The sequence below is a fragment of the Octodon degus genome, unplaced genomic scaffold (assembly GCF_000260255.1).
Source record: "Octodon degus isolate 3935 unplaced genomic scaffold, OctDeg1.0 scaffold00287, whole genome shotgun sequence".
NCBI lineage: Eukaryota > Metazoa > Chordata > Mammalia > Rodentia > Octodontidae > Octodon > Octodon degus.
This window is the reverse complement of record NW_004524863.1, coordinates 215024-228475: the sequence shown is the minus strand read 5'-3', so window position 1 is coordinate 228475 and position 13452 is coordinate 215024. Positions and strand designations below refer to the sequence as shown.

Genomic DNA, 13452 nt, shown 5'->3' with positions numbered 1-13452 from the left:
GGGCTGGCTGGCATGTGGTGCTGGGGGATTGAACGGCGGTCCCTGTGTTTTGCCAAGCTTGTTTCAAGTAGGTGCTTTAGACCACTGAGCCATCTCTCCAGCCCGCTTTGGTTTCTTTCTACACTACCATTGCTGAATGTTTGTGCCTGCCTAGAATTTTTGCCCTGAAACCTAATCACAAGGTGGTAGTATGTGGGGAGGGGTTTGGGGCTTTATCAGCTCATGAAATTTCCACTTTCATGTACAGCCTACAGGATGCTCCAGAGAGCTGCTTTCTTCTATCGTGTGAGAACACAGCCAGGAAGGACCAGCTATGGATTAGAAAGCAATCCCTTCAGACACCAAACTGCTAGCACAGTTTTCTTGGACTTAGGCTCCAGAACTGTGAGAAATAGATTTTTGTTGTTTTTAGACTATCTCATTCATGAGCTGGCATAGTCTAAGACAGTGTTTGACTTACTTAACATTAGTTTTTTGAGACAGGGTCTCGCTATGCAATTCAGACTGATCTTGTGCTCACTTTTGTAGCCTGAAGGCTGGTCTTGAACTTGCAGCAATCACCCTGTCTCAATCTCCCTAGTGCAGGGATTACAGATTTATAGGCATGCAGCACCAGGCCTGGTTTTAATGCTGGCACAGTGTACCCGGGGTTCCAGGGCCTGTATGGCATGCGGTACCGGGGATCAAACTCTGGTCCTTGCACTTGCCAGGTAGGTCCTTATGACTCTGAGATATCTCCCCAGTCCCAATATTAGTTTTTTTTTTAATTGGGAAAAAGGGAAAAATAATAGCTAAAATTTATTTAGCTTTTGTCCTGACATCAGTTACTGTTTTAATATTTTATTCTTCATAAGAATTCTGTATGGTAGGTACTAAGATAACCTCCTATTTTATAGAAGGGGAAATAAACAATAATTTAAGCAGTCTGTGTAAAGTCTCTCAGCTAGTCTGCAGGAGAGATCTTAATTGGAGAATCCAATAGTCTGCAGTCTGTGTGTTTAATCCCTAAAGTATATCTTGTATAGAAGCTTGCTTTTTTTGTGTGTGGTACTGGGTATGGAACCCACAATCTTGCACCTGCTAGGCAGATGCTCTATCTGACCTACATCTCTCCCAATTCTCCTTCTGCTTCTATTATTCTTTGTTCTCTTCATCTGTTGCTGCCGCTTCTGCATCTACCCCACTGCTTTTTATTTTTTTTATTTTTTTATTTTTTGTACTGGGGACTGAACCAAGGCATTTTGCACAGAGCTATACCCACAGTCCTTTTTTATTTTTTATTTTGAGACAGGATCTTTCTAAGTCACTATAATGGGTTGCTACAAGAGTTAAAGAGATAAACTAAGGAGTAACACACACACATACACACACACACACACACACACACACACACACACACACACACCCCCATAGTCCAGAATCACCCAGTGTGAGAAAGCTGTCCTTTACATGTGTTCCAGCACAGAGGCTTGTATTTGAAAAACCACTGGGAGGCAATATTGCCATACTTTTTATTTATTTTGTGACTTCATCCACATAAGGATAAAAAATGTTTTCTTTTTTTAAGCAGCATGCAGTGTGGCTATGCCGTCCTGTAGCCTTTTAGGGGTATATCTTATAGTCCCAAGTCTTTCTCCTCAAGTTCCTTGGAGACGTGGATACCTACATCATGGACTTCATGGGCTTCTCTTTCAGTTCAATTTTATTGTTGTTGTATTGTGTATTTTTTAGCACCCAACAAGATGGTCTATTCTGGATAGGTATGTTCATTTAGTTCTTCTTTGGGGCCAGGGAGATAGCTCAGCAGCATAAGTGGCTGCCTCACAAGCACAAAGTCCCAGGTTCGATCCCTGGTACCCCCCCAATAGTGCAGATAGTCAAATCATTTAGTTGTTCTTTGATTCATTAATTTATTCTGCAAATAGGTAATGAACATATGTGTGATGGTTAATTTATTTATTTATTTATTTATTTAGTGTGTGTGTGTGTGTGTGTGTGTGGCCAGCTCAGCCCACCAGGGGGCGGGGCTGGCTGGCATGTGGTGCTGGGGATTGAACCGCGGTCGCTGTGCTTTTGCTTAGCTTAAGCTTGTTCTAAGTAGGTGCTTTAGACCACTGAGCCATCTCCCCAGCTCCCTGTGATGGTTAATTTTAATGGACAACTTGACTACATTAAGGGATACCAGACATTATTTCTGGGTGTATCTGTGATGAAGAGGTTTCCAGAAGACACTGGTATACTAGTAGGTGGACTGAGTGGGGAGGATTAATCCTCTACATGAGTGGGCAACATCTAGTCATCAGGGGCCCACATAGACACAAAGTGCAGCAGGAAGGTGATTTTCTCATTTCTGTAGCTGGCACACATTTCTTCTAATGCCTGTGGACATCAGAACTACAGGCATATTGAATTCAGATCAGAATGACTTAGCAAGATCTTGTCTTGAAATAAAAAATAAAAAAGGACTGTAGATATAGCTCTCAGTATATGATGCCTTGGTTCAGTCCCCAGTACATAAAGAAAACGGGTAGATGCAGAGGAGGCAGCAACAAATGAAGAGAATAAAGAATAATCAAAACAGCAGGAGAGTTGTGCAAGTGAGTTCACAGCAGTCAAAGGAGGGAGAACACTGTGGGGAGAGTGACTGTTGTCAGTAAAGATGAAGACGGAAAAGAGCACATCAGACTTGGGAACCTGGAAGTCATTGGTGGTCTTTAGTAGGGCTATTTTAGTTGGCATGTTTGGGCACACAGGAGATTTCAGTGCATTACAGAATCAGGTCCCTCATCTTCTTTTTGTGACTTCATTAAGTCACTAGCCATGCTGTTGCCCAGGATAGAAACTGTGAGTCAGGCTGTGCCGTCTTCTTCTGCCAAAATTCTTCATTTCAGTCAGTAGTAAGCCCTGTTACTTATAGTTGGAGAATCTCTGGAGTATGTCCTTTCCTCTCCATCTGCAGCACCATTGCCAGCATTCAGATTCTCACTGTACACCTCATATCTTTGCAGTAGGCTGCTCTGTGGTCCCCTAGTCAAGTCTCATTCTGTCTTCCTCACTGTAGAGATGTCTCTAAGACACTGCTTAACACTCCTTAAAAATTCTCACAGGCTTCTAAAGTTTATTCCCTTCAATATCCTTTTTACATTCTTAACTTCACCTCTGAATGTTTTACCTGAAGTTCATACCTTGGTTATATAAAATTATGTTTAAATGCCCTGGGCCTCAAGCCAAGTGTGGTGGTGCACACCAGTAATCTCAGAACTTTTTTTTTTTTTCGGTCAGAACCGGGGGATTGAACTCAGGTTCTTGCGCTTGCCAGGGAAGTGCTTATTCCACTGAGCCCTCTCCCAGGCCCAATCTCAGAACTTGAGAGGCTGATGCAGGAGAATTGCTATTTAAGCCCAGACTGGGCTACACAGTGAAACCTTGTCTTTTTTTTGGCGGAACTGGGGATTGAACTCAGGCCCTTGCACTTACCAGGGAAGTGCTTATTCCACTGAGCCATCTCCTCGGCCCCTGAAACCTTGTCTTAATCCCCCAGAACAACAAAACAAAACAAAACAAAACAAAACAAAACAAAACAAAACAAAACAAACCTCAACAAGCCCTAGGTCTCTTTCTGTGTTACGGTGCCCAAATTCAGATCCTAGTGTGTTGCTGAGAGTTGTCCCAGATGGGTGGGTATACTGCCATGCTCTGTGAAGTATGGTATGTGTGACATGGATCTTTTTGGGGACTCATTGGTATCTCTGTGTATTCCAGGGAGACATAGTGGCAGGAATGAGGAAAAAATAGACAGACAAAAGCTAGGTTCAGATGGAGGTCCGTTTGCCTGATTGGCAAAAGATCCAAAAAACAACAGTCGGGGCATTTGTTTATACCTTTACAAAGTTATCAGGAGACACAAAGTTGCCTACTGACTAATAGCTAAAATTATCCAGACATGATGTTTTTCTTAAGAAGTGTCTTGACTGTTTTCGGCACTGAGGGCTTGTCCTGCCCGCCTACATATCATCAATTTCCAGTTTTAGCCTCTCCCAACAGATCCTGTGAGACATTCAAGCCATGTGTGGTGGATTGGCAACTGATGGTCAACTTGTAACATCCTGTTGAACTGAATGACTATTATGCTGGGTGTAGAAGGCCCACCTGAGTGAGGATTGTGGCCAACTACACAAAAAGGAGAACTGAAAAGAAAGAGGATGTGCTGTTGGTTTTCCTGGAGGAGCTCATCATGCTGCTTTCCTGATGTGAACTTAGCTGTCCTCGTTCTCATCATCAGAGGAGATTGGGAACCTCATTGTCCCTGAGAATGGCTGTGGTACTATTTGAGAGGAAGCGCTGGTCCTTACTTTGAGCATTGATTCTTGGCTCCAGTGAAAATCCCTCAGGTTGTGGCATAGATTCTTCATTATACTGATGCAGACTCCCTAGCTTCCACCACTGATGTCCCAGTGCAGATCCATGAACCAGACCTGCATGAGACATTATTGTTGGCTCTAGGGCTCTGGTTGGACTCATGGGGGCATTGTCATGGGCTCTCCATCTTCAGATGGACTCATGCAGGACATTACATAAGACCCTGTACAAAATACATTTAAAAAATGCATAACTAGGGTTGGGGAGATACCTAGGCAGTCTAGGTGCCTGCCTGGCAAATGCAAGGGTCTGAGGTCCCAAGTTCGCTACCCGCTACTGCATGCCAGGTGATCCCAGAGCTAGGGAGGCTGAGACAGGAGGATCACTATGAGTTCTAGCTGCATAGCGAGACCCTGTGCCAAATCAGTCAATCAATCAATAAACAAGCATAATTGATAATTTGTTTCCTTTTTTCATAAAATGGATATTTAAATATTTCTCCTAAGAGTTGGCAAGATAGCTCAGCAGACTAAGCACCTGCTTAGGCAAGCACAGGGACTGGGATACCACATACAGTGCTGGCCCCATCCCCCATCATGCTGAGCCTGCTGCTGAGACCAGATGTGTTGGTATGTGCTGGTAATCCCAGCACTGGGGAGGCTGAAAATAAGAGGATCACTATGAGTCTGAGCTGTGTATTGAGACTCTGTACCAAATACACAAATTAAAATTTTTTTTCTCTTAAAATATATTTCTACTGCTAGTCCTGAGGTTATCATTATGTTATGGGTAGTGCAAAGTGTGTCACCTATAGTCTCATCTAGAAAGGTGTGCATTTTACACACTTTAAACAAAATGTGCTTAATAAGATGCATAGTCAGTGCATGATAGCAGTTTCAAATACAAGGAGCCCCCCCAGGTCACCATATTATTTAGATTTTACATTATCATTTATAGCACTGTATCTTAATTATACATGGCATTCTTTTATACATTTGAATGTATAAAATATATGAATATTTGAAAAATAATTGTTATTCTGAAATATTGTTCTAAGTAGCCATTTAGTTTGTGTCAGGAGAAAGCCAGCCTCCAAGCTATGACTGACAAGTTGGAATCATTAACTGTGCCAGTGAAGCAGACCTGCAGTGTGCTTCCCAATGACTGTCCCCATTTCCAGGCGATGCCTATCTCTCACAGGAAGCCAGATGGTGACACTGATGGGACTGACTCCTTGTATGTGGTTTTCCTTTTTTTTTTTTTTTTTTCCTTTTCTGGAATAACTATGTTACTGAATTATTTCCTCTTCTCACCACTCACTGACCTTTCATTTTAATCACTCATAGATCTTTTCAATATATCCTCAGAGAGCTCCATAAGTGGAAGTTCTAGAGAGGGTCAATCCAAAGGAAGAAGACTGAGTATTGGAATGTCCTTGTATTTGCTACAAACTTGTGCCAGGTTGAAGAGGCTGCAGCATTTTCCGAATGTGATGGCAAGCTCCATTTCTCTGATTTTTCTATAAAATCAGCATCCACATCCAGCTCCTTTTCTATTGAAGTTTTTATTTTTTTATTTATTTTTTTTAAATATTTATTTATTTTTATTTATTACATTTATTTATTGTGTGTGTGTGTGTGGCCAGCTCAGCCCACCAGGGGGCGGGTCTGGCTGGCATGTGGTGCTGGGGATCGAACCGCGGTCCCTGTGCTTTGCCAAGCTTGTTTCAAGTAGGTGCTTTAGACCACTGAGCCATCTCTCCAGCCCCATCTATTGAAGTTTTTAGAAGTCAGCCCTTTTGGTCCTTCACGGTATTTTCTTTCCTTAAGCTCCCATTCCCAGCCATGAAGAATTGCACATGTCTCTTCAAATCATTTCTGGTTGCTTGCTTCTCTATAATTGTTTTGTCATCTTTTGAGGGTTTGCTTTTCATATGTGGCTCTGTTGACTCACTCTTGGTGACACTGTGGTAGTGTGCATGGTCCCCTCTCAAAAACATGAATTTCAGGGAGGCATTTCTCTGTGGAATGGCTGTACTTCTAGGAAAGAAGGGGGTTCTGGCTCTTCAAATCTTATACAGAGGGCTTGTGAGATGCCTGGAGAGGGGCAGCTGTACCTTTGTCCACGTTTTGCTGGGCTTTCAGTTGTTCCTCATACTTTTTCCTCTTCCATCTGTCCTGGATGAGAGACAGTTATTCCATGTTGCTGTTCCTGTGCAGTTCCAAGGATAAGAGAGCCTGCTTGCACTGTGTCAGCTGCACGGATTCACACACCTTTCCTCCCTTCAAGGATTGAACCTGAAGTCTTGCATTTAGGAAAGTGCTGTACCATTTGACACAACCTGTTACTGTATTTCCAGTGTCTGAGACATTGCCTGATTGTGTGTTAAGGGCCTAATAAATACTGACTGGACCCAGTCTATTGCTTATTTTATTACACTTATGCTCTTGACTTCTGGATTGCTTCTTACTCTTCTGACTTGAATTCACTATGACTTGTTGGCTTTCTCCATCTGGATGTTTTGTGGGTGTCTCAAATTCACCACATCTGAGAGAGGTACTTTACTTTTCTATCCCCTCCTAAGCAATTCTGATTTTTTCTGTCAGAGTATGATGTTACTATTCCTTCACATATAAAGACTCATTATTTCACTGTTGGGTTAATAATATCCTTTAGTTATTGTGGACTGATCAGGTCTGCAGTCTCCCACAGGAGTGTATGGAGAAGGCTAAATAAAAGAGACAAATGGAATGATTTCAGGGCTTCTGGAGGATCAAAACCCTCTCACAGAATTAAGATTCTTTTAGGGCTAAGACCAAGACCTTTTCTGGATGTCCATATTTATTTAGCTATCAGAACAAGAAGGGCAGGAACTGCTCAAAAACTTCTCCAAGTAAGGTCATAAGTTAATCCACCCAGGAGTGCAATGCCTGAGGCAATCGTCATTATCTAGTTGAGGTTGGAACCAGGCATCCTCGTCCTTGGCTGTGACCTTGTCTTATCCTTTGAGGCTTTCTGGCTTCACCTGCCATTATAGGGCTCAATAGGGATCAGTGACTCACAGAGGTTCATTTATTATGAGTCTGCTGCCTATCTCCAGACAAAGGGCCTAGGCTTTGGACAGAGTCACAAGTAAATGTGGAAACCTAGTTGATAAATTTTAAGTCCTGCTCGGAACTATTTCATAGTGGTCTCCATCACTTCACAGCTTTTCTCAATTTTCGTAGTTTCAACCTTTTTGTGTCACTGTCTTATATGAATCTCTTGCAAGAAGCATGTAACTGATACACAAAATAATTCAGTCTGACAATTATTGTTATTTTTTAACAGTCCTAGGAGCTTCATGCCTGCTAAACAAATGCTATGCCACTGAGTTACACTGCATCCTGGATGACAATTTTTTGTTTTTGTCTTGAAGTTCTCAGGACAAATTTGTTTCCAAAAACTTGAATAGTCTATCTATTTATACTTGTTTAATTATTGACATGCTTGCATTTATTTCTTAATTTTATTTATCACTTTTTCTTTCTGTTTCTTTTCCTCTTATAAACTGATGTGTGTGTGTGCGCGTGTGCTGGGGATTGAACCTAGGATCTTGCACATGTACCAGTGAGATCATCCTTAGTCTTGGACTGAAAATTGTTTTTAGTACTGGCATTTAACCGAAGGGTTCTGGATTATGGGCATGAGCCACCATGCCCAGTTTACCTTTATTTTTCTTTAGTGGCTTTTTTGAGATCTATCAGTAACAGCAGTACTTTTTTAGATTATTAAATAGATCACTGAATTATTTATTTCTCTCAAACCTCTTCCTATCTGCTAAGGTCTTCTCTGCTTGGTCCTCTGTGTTTAGTCCTTTTGCTATATAAGCTGTTCATTCTGTAATTCTTCTCTCAGTTGTTTTCTTTCTTTCTTTCTTTCTTTTTTTTTTTTTTTTGTATTTTAGGGAAGGGTCTACAGGGTGTTCAGGGTCTCACTACTAGATTGGACTCATAGTGTTCTGTTTATAGCCTCCCAAGAACTGCGATTACAGGTGTGTGTCACCATGCCCAGTCTAGTTATTTTATTAAATTTTTCCATTTCTTGGGCTGGCCAGATAGCTCAGTGAATTAAAGTACCTGCTTAGGCAGACGCAGGAACTGGGGTTCAATCCCCAGTATGCTATGTCGGTCCTGCCCTTGGGGTATGCTGACATGGCAACTGAGACTGGGTGTAGTGGCATGTACCTGTAGTCCCAGTGCTTGGGAGGCTGAAAATAAGAACTCTCTGAGAGTCTGATCTCTGTCGCGAGACCCTGTAAAACCTGTACTAAATACAAAATAAATAAATAAATAAATAAATAGCTAGCAAGCTTCTAAACTCCCCTGTTAGCTCTAATGCTCATACTTCAGTTATACATGCTCTAATTTTGCAGAAAATTTGCTCTTGCCTGGAGGATGCCAGACCCCAGGTAAATCATACAGGTAAAACCCATACCAAATATGCTAGGCTACTTTTAGATTTGTTTTACTGGGATCCACAAGATCTTGTCTAGAAAAAAGGTTATATGACATATACTAAGGCCTTCACTAATGATACTCAACAGGCCTTAAGTGCCATCATAGCTGGTCTCTCCTAAATAAAAAGTAAAATTAATAAAACAGGCCATCCTCCAAAATCAGATGACATTAGGCATTCTAACAATAGCACTGGAGGACTTGTACACTTACAAAAACTAAATGTTGTGTATACATTTCTGATTCTTCTGCTAATATCTTAATAGCTGTTCAAGATATTAAATAACAGATCAATAACATGTTAGACTAAAAAAAAAATCCCTAAACCTTACCCTTATCCTCTTTATGAAAAGCCATTACTGGCTCCTGTTGGTAAAAATGTTTGTTGACTGTATTCATAATTACCTGTTGATATTATTACATGGCTCATGCATATTTAATTGTTTCTTTGGCTTTGCCTTCTCCAGCTTTAGAGCTATTTATGAAAATGCCTGGTGTCTATTGAGAGTCTTCAGTTTTATTTTTTTATATATTTAGCACAGGGTCTACAGGGTCTCACTATGTAGATTGGACTTGTAGTGATCCTCCTGTTTACAGCCTCCCAAGTGCTGGGATTACAGGCGTGTGCTACCACACCCATTCTCAGTTGCCCTCTCAGCATGCCCCAGGGGTGGGGCTGGCACAGCAGGCCGTGGCATTGAACCTCTGGCCCCTGCTTTTGCCTAAGCAGGTGCTTTGAGCCTTTATTTAGACATTCTGGAGAGTATTTCTACTGTCTATCAGTAACTATGAAGAGGCCAGAATGGTCATTGCCCATTATTCAAAATCCTCATGGTAGCTCACATTACTTCTTCAGAAGGGGAATGTTGCAGGTGGCTGAGTTAGAAATATTATAGGCAGTCGGACAGGGATGGGCCCTCAAGGACCTGCTATGGAAGATAAAATATCTTGCAACTGTGGGACAAACTGATACTCCCACTGTGGGCCAGACCTCAAGACAAAAGATTAAACAGATGCAGTCACATACCTCCCTAGGGATGGGAATCCCAAATTGATATTTCAAATGGGTGTCTATCACCTTGAGGAAGTCAGGAAGAGTCACTAATCCAACCCCCTATCAGGAAAGCTCTTGTTCTGTATTCGTGTTTGCCTGCTACTTGCCTCACTTCCCATTTGAACTTGATTTAATTAATTTTACCTGAGCAGTTAATATTATTGGTTGACCATAGTTTTGTCCCACCTCATGTTCATCTTGTGAGTTCCTATGTTTTCCACCTTAGACCTACCTCACCTCATAGTTTTTCTCTATAAAAAATTCCTAAAAGGGCCAGCTAGATAGTTCAGCAGACTAAATCACCTGCTTAGGCAGAGTGCAGGGGTCGGGATTTGATCCCTGGAGTGCTGTGCTGGCCCTGCCCCCAGGGGGCACTGAGAAGTGAGTGGTGGCAGTGCACTGAAATCCCAGTGCCTGGGAGACCAAAAACAGGAGAATCACTATGAGTCTAGTCTATGTAGTAAGACCCTGTGGACCCTATGCTAAATACATGAAAAAAAAAAAAGAATATAAAAATTCCTAGAAAAGGCAGATTCTTTAGCAACCCACTTGGGTCTCCTTCTGTCCCTTTCTCTGCCAGAAGCTTTCTTTCTCCCAATAAATATATTCTGCTCTAAACCTCTGTTGTTCGTAAAATTCATTCTTCAGTTTTTGAGAACACAAACTCATCCCAGGTATCTTTCAGGTTGGGAATTTTATTCCCCTATATGAGAAACATACTAATTTTTTTTTTGTTGTTGTTTATTTGAGACAGGGTCTCATTTGCAATTCAACTCAGCCTTGAATTCACTATGTAGCCCAGGCTGGTCTTGAACTCATGGATATCTTCTTGCCTCAGCCTCCCAAGTACTGAGAGTACAGGCATGTGTGACCATGTTTAGCTTTTCCTTCTTTCCTATAGGTCTTACTGTATAGGCTATTCTTTAATTCATGGTTCCTGTGCCTCAGCTTCTTGAGCGCTGAATCTGATTTTCTATGTTCCTGTTTTAGGGGATTTTGTTTGGAGTTTTCTGTGGCTAAATTCTATTTTAAGGAATTTGTTCAAGTAAATCATTAAAAGGAAATCTGTTTATCTTGTCAAGTGGCCTAAGTAAAGTATAGAATGTGGAGAGGGCACCAACATTATGAAGTAATGTAATACTTGGGAAGGAGTCAAGTCAATAAGGAGTCAAGTCAATAAATGTGATAATTTTTTTTTCACCTCCAGGATCCTGTACCTAATAGTCTTTCAATAAATACTTACAGAATGAGACAATTGCAGGAATACAATACTAGTAAACTATAAAGGCTCTTTTCAGAGGAAGGTTTATTATTATTATTGTTTTTGGTGAGGAAGGTGTTCTTGATAAGTTAAAACTAGAAAAATCAATAGAATTTCACTTTCTGACCAGAACTCAATGGTGAGATAGCTCTCTATGCATGTGTATGAAACTTTGACCTTTCTATTAATGAATTACAGCCATCAAAATTTGTAAACCATTAACATCTACAAGGAAAGTTGTATCTAAGATGCCAAATTAAATAAAAATATGGGGTAATAAAATCTATATATATATATATATGCATGCATGCATACACATGTGTGAGAAGAATCATCTCAATTAATAATTGGATAGGATTAAACTATACTTACTGTATTGGATTTTTGTAATTTTTTAATTTTCTAAAACTTGTATTATGTATGAAGATGGGATACATTTATATTGGACACATTTTTGGCAGGCAGAAAATCAAACTAGTAATATTTGGTGGGGCTTTTGTTCTAAGTCAGTATAGCAAAGATACTTGGGTAGATGAGGTGATGTTAGGTTTTTCAGTGTAGTAGAGACAGGAAAGATAAAAGAGGCCTTTATTGCAGGCACAGAGAAGACCACAGGAAAGGAGAGATGTGGCACTTCCAAAGGCTATATTGGGCCAGGATGGAGGTGGGGCTTAGGGGCAGCCTGTGTGATGTGGCAGATACTGATTGGGCAGGAGGTGGAAACAAGGAAACAGGATATTGTGAAAAGGAAGTAGGATGTTGTAATTTGACCAGGTTGGAGGAAGGTGGAATGTGGCACATGGCCTCCAGTGGCCCTTGCCATATTGACTTTCCAGCATGATGATTTAGCAGATTTTTTATTAAAGCAGAGAAAATCCATCAGGTGGGAGTTGGGGAAGGCAGTATGCAAAGCCTCAGAATCACCTAAGGGCCAGGTGGTGCTCTTCTTGCCTGTGAAACTTGCTATGCTAACACTAGCAAGCAAGCAGCTATTTTATTTTTATTTTTTTAAGCAAGCAGCTATTGAAATTATATTTTTATTTCCAGTTGAAGGAAGCCAAACCCTGGAAAGGTTGTCCTTTCTTTAAGTTTGATGACTTGTTTTTCCTCTGGGCAAACAGCAGGGTCGATGGCTATTATAGCACTTACAACATTGTAAGAGAAGCACTGCATGATCTAGCTATCTTTTGAGCTAGCCTGTAATATTTCAAAGACTTATGTGTCCTCTGAGACATCCACATCCTTAAGAAAGTTTTTAGTGAATGAAAGCACACATAAGGAACCCCAGTGGTCCAGTTTTCTCCCTATGTCCGTGTTCTATTTTATGTTATTTTTTATTGTATCAGGAATCAAACTCAGGACCTTGGTTTGTCAGGCATCAAGCATGCTACTGAGATATATTCCTAGCCTTCCGTATGTCTGTGTTAAATAAGGGTTCAGGGATGGAGTGTGTTTTTGAGTAACCAAGTCCAAGTCCAAAAAAAAATTTTTTTTTGAAACAGTGTCTCACTGTGTAGTTCAGATTGGCCTTAAATTCACTATGTAGCCTAGTTTGGTATTGAACTTGCAGAGATCCTCCTGCTTCAGCCCCCTGAATGTTGGAATTACAGGTGTGTGCCACCATGCTGGGCCCCAAATCCAAATTTTGTCCCTTGTTACATGTTATCCTTCTCTTCCGAAGGACCTGCCCAGTGACCTGTCCCCTCCTTGGGATTCCCATGGCCCTACATCAATTTCTGAGCTGCTCTCTGTGTTCTGTCAACAGACTTCTTTTTCACCTAAAAGTACAACTTTCCTGAGAAACAGTTTGTCTTTCGTGGTCAGTACTTGACTCTGAGCTGAGCTAATTAAACATAGTAAATATTTGTGGAACGGGCGTGTATAATTTTCTGACACCAGTATGTCAGATTGGTAAAAGCAAGTATCTACATGGGAAAATATACTAAATTCCTGTCTTTGAGCTTTAAAACAAGTTGTTTAATCTTCAACTGTTATCAAGGAAGGATCAGGACAAGAACACAGAGGTGGACATGCACAATTTAAATTTATTTATGTGTGTGTGTGTGTGTGTGTGTGTGTGGCCAGCTCAGCCTACCAGGGGGCGGGGCTGGCTGCATGTGGTGCTGGGGGATTGAACCGCGGTCCCTGTGCTTTGCTAAGCTTGTTCCAAGTAGGTGCTTTAGACCATTGAGGCATCTCACCAGCCCGACATGCACAATTTAAATAGAGAGCTCAATGAGATGTTTTGAAGAGTTTTAAAAATATGAGATAATTGTTAAAGA

At 41.1% G+C, this 13452-nt stretch overlaps 1 pseudogene; it reads right to left on the bottom strand.

Annotated features, from left to right (window-relative positions):
* Nucleotides 1–5691: 5691 nt before the first annotated feature.
* LOC101576886 lies at nucleotides 5692–9212 on the bottom strand (annotated as a pseudogene).
* Nucleotides 9213–13452: the final 4240 nt, after the last annotated feature.